The sequence below is a fragment of the Salvelinus sp. IW2-2015 genome, unplaced genomic scaffold (assembly GCF_002910315.2).
Source record: "Salvelinus sp. IW2-2015 unplaced genomic scaffold, ASM291031v2 Un_scaffold4899, whole genome shotgun sequence".
NCBI lineage: Eukaryota > Metazoa > Chordata > Actinopteri > Salmoniformes > Salmonidae > Salvelinus > Salvelinus sp. IW2-2015.
Genome location: NW_019946168.1, coordinates 3,477 through 6,978, shown reverse-complemented (window position 1 = coordinate 6,978; position 3,502 = coordinate 3,477). Strand labels below are relative to the sequence as shown.

Genomic DNA, 3,502 nt, shown 5'->3' with positions numbered 1-3,502 from the left:
TGTCAGTATCCTAGATTAGTCTGACAGTGAGTCGGTCCTCGCTGCCCAGTGGACGGAGCAAAATGACCCTAGATACGGACATACACCGGCGCGGCCACACAGCAGATCGTCAAAACAGGTTTAGCAGTGAAGACATGTTGTTCTCAATTGGCCAATCAACTCTCCAATTACTATAGCGCTCTCCTAATGCCATTGGTCACTTGAATGTTTCTAACTGGCAGTTTGTATTCCATGGGAAATAGCTGGACAGTCCGAGACTGTGCCCTGAAACCAGAACTTACCCACTGGGCACAGACATCTATTCAACGTCTATTCCACGTTTCATTGAAATGACGTAGAAACAAAATTATCCACCTTTCACCCAAAAAGTGTGCACTTGCACAATCCCAATAATGTAATTTAAAAGCATTGGATTGGTGTACGCATCGGCTGGACGGAGTTTCCACCATTGTTAAATCCATGACGGGAAGTCCGCAAGTGTACACTTTGGGAGAAGGGTGGGAGAAACGGGATTGAAGCCTTAGCGTTGGGAACTAGTAAAGGCTGAAACCAGAGCATTAGCTCTGTGGAGAGAGAACAGCCCCTAGTCTCTTTGTTTAGGCATCTGACGGTTGCCAAGTAAACACACAGTACAATGAGACATTCTAGAACACTGCTTATGGAACACAGAGAAGGAAAAATGATGTCATAGTGAGTGATGTCATAAATGCTGTCCTAAAAAAATATATATATCTATTACGTTATGTTAATGAGCTGATCACATGACTGGAAAAATCACTGACTGGGACTATAAAAAGTGAATAAGTAAATAAACATTAACATTCAACATACACATTTTCTGACAWGACAAAGACATGAGAAAACAAATTGTTCACAACATTTTAATGGGCAGGATTCAAAAACACACCAAAAAAGCTCTGAGGAAGGACAACAGGTCCATTACATAAAAGCTTAACAAATCTAAGTAACACTGGCAAGAGCAGTGTGCAAGTCATTTTCTTTAAGATYGCCACAAATGATTCCCACGCACCTGCAACAAAAGCCCACTCAGATGYGCAAGTGCTTTCCCTATTTTAAGATTTGAGAAGAAAAAAAAGAATGCTCACTGCTCTGTAATAAGCTTTATGTATCAGCCTCTGATTGGACGGGAGGTCGATACGTAAAGCTTAAAGGAGCAGTGTGTGTAGGTTTATCCTTTTTTGTCTCATGTTATTCAACTGTTACCGTGCACCTGCAACAAAAGATAAACTCAGATGCACGAGTGCTTTTTCAATTTCCTATTTGAAAGATGCAAAACACAAAACACGTATACCGTACACGAAGAATAATGTTGATCTCGATTACAATATTTGGCATTAAATTGTGTTTATATTCAAAAACACACAATTATAGAATTGTTATTTTTGGTAGATAGACAAGTGCAAAAGATGCATTTGGAATTACACTGAACAAAAATATAAAACGTATCATGTTAAAAAGTGTTGGTCCCTTGTTTCATGAGCTGAAATAAAAGATACCCGAAATGTTTTATACGCACAAAAAGCTTATTTCTCTCAAATTTTGTGCACAAATGTGTTTACATTCCTGTTAGTGAGCATTTCTCCTTTGCCAAGATAATCCATCCACCTGACAGGTGTGGCATAATCAAGAAGCTGATTAAAACGGCATGATCATTACATAGGTGCACCTTGTGCTGGGGACAATAAAAGGTCACTTTAAAATGCTACAGATGTCTCAAGTTGAGGGAGAGTGTAATTGGCATGCTGACAGCAGGAATGTCCACCAGAGCTGTTGCCAGATAATTGAATGTTAATTTCTCTACTACAAGCCACCTCCAATGTCGTTTTAGACATTTGGCAGTACGTCTGCCAACGGCTCAACACTGCCAGACCACATGTAAACCAACTTCAGCACAGGACCCCCACATCTGGCTTCATCACCTGCAGACCGGGGGGGGGGGGGGCTATGCCTCCAAGGCTGCACCCTTGCACAGTCATGTGAAATCCATAGATTAGGACCTAATGAATTTATTTACATGACTGATTTCCTTATATGAACTGTAACTCAGTAAAATCGTTTGTGCGTTTTTATATTTTTGTTCAGGTTGATTCTGGTAGGATCTAAAAAGGTCCTTAAAGTCCAGAGGTTCTAGAGTGTATAAAGGTTCTAACAGTCTAGAACATTCTACAGTCTCTGGCTTTGGTTCCATATCTCAGCATCAACATGTTAGTTTGGTCCTTTAGAGAACTATAGGTTCCTATAGGGTAAGAGGAGGACCTATGGGGTAAGAGGAGGTCTATAGGTAAGAGGAGGACCTATGGGGTAAGAGGAGGACCTATAGGTAGAGGAGAACCTATAGGGTAAGAAGAGAACTATAGGGTAAGAGGAGAACTATAGGACCTATAGAGTAAGAGGATGACCTATAGGACTATAGGGTAGAGGAGAACTATAGGGTAGAGGAGAACCTATGGGGTAGAGGAGGACCTATGGGGTAAGAGGAGGACCTATGGGGTAAGAGGAGAACCTATGGGGTAAGAGGAGAACCTATGGGGTAAGAGGAGAACCTATGGGGTAAGAGGAGAACCTATAGGGTAAGAGGAGGACCTATAGGGTAAGAGGAGGACCTATAGGGTAAGAGGAAGGACCTGTAGGGGTAAGATGAGGACCTATAGGGTAAGAGGAGGACTATAGGGTAAGAGGAGGACTATAGGGTAAGAGGAGGACCTATGGGGTAAGAGGAGGACCTATAGGGTAAGAGGAGACCTATGGGGGTAGAGGAGGACCTATAGGGTAAGAGGAGAACCTATGGGGTAAGAGGAGGTCTATAGGGTAAGAGAGAACCTATGGGTAAGAGGAGGACCTATGGTAAGAGGAGCTATGGGGTAAGAGGAAGGAACTATGGGGTAAGAGGAGAACGCTATGGGGTAAGAGGAGACCTATGGGGTAAGAGGAGAACCTATGGGTTAAGAGGAGGACTATAGGGTAAGAGGAGGACCTATAGGGTAGAGAGGACCTATAGGGTAAGAGGAGAACTATAGGGTAAGAGGAGGACCTATAGGGTAAGAGGAGGACTATAGGTCTATAGGGTAAGAGAGGACTATAGGGTAAGAGGAGAAACCTATAGGGTAAGAGGAGGACCTATAGGGTAAGAGGAGGACGTATAAGGGTAGAGGTATAAGGTAAGGGAGACCTATGGGTAAGAGGAGGACCTAAAGCTCCTACAGGAGTGGTCATAATACCTCGTTTTTGGCCCACAGAGGTGGCAGTTGAGAGGCCCCAACTTGCATTCAGATACTGGAAGATTTATGGACCCCCAAGACATGGTGTATGGTTATTGGGGTGATAAGCTCTCCTCTAGCCAGGAAGAGGCTCCGTGCCGGCATGGGTAGCTTGGTGCTTGCCTGCTGCAGGCGAGCTCCAGGTGCTGGTGGTTGGAGGTGCTGCAGGAGCTACAGCACCATGGAACAATCCAACTGATGTTGGAGACCTTTACCTGGGGGGG

General features: G+C 43.8%; 1 long non-coding RNA gene across 3 annotated transcripts; it reads right to left on the bottom strand.

The window, feature by feature from the left end:
• Positions 1 to 865: 865 nt before the first annotated feature.
• LOC139026483 (uncharacterized) lies at positions 866 to 3,173 on the bottom strand. Of its 3 annotated transcripts, none has more exons than XR_011478278.1 (3): positions 2,706 to 2,820; positions 2,485 to 2,645; positions 866 to 2,335 (listed from the first exon to the last, which is right to left on the bottom strand). It is a non-coding gene; the product is annotated as an uncharacterized lncRNA (long non-coding RNA). The 3 variants fall into 3 exon arrangements; XR_011478277.1 differs by lacking the exon at positions 866 to 2,335 and adding an exon at positions 3,119 to 3,173 and having other exon boundaries at positions 2,557 to 2,645; positions 2,706 to 2,803; XR_011478279.1 differs by lacking the exon at positions 866 to 2,335 and having other exon boundaries at positions 2,557 to 2,645; positions 2,706 to 2,744; positions 2,784 to 2,819.
• Between the last annotated feature and the right edge of the window lie 329 nt (positions 3,174 to 3,502).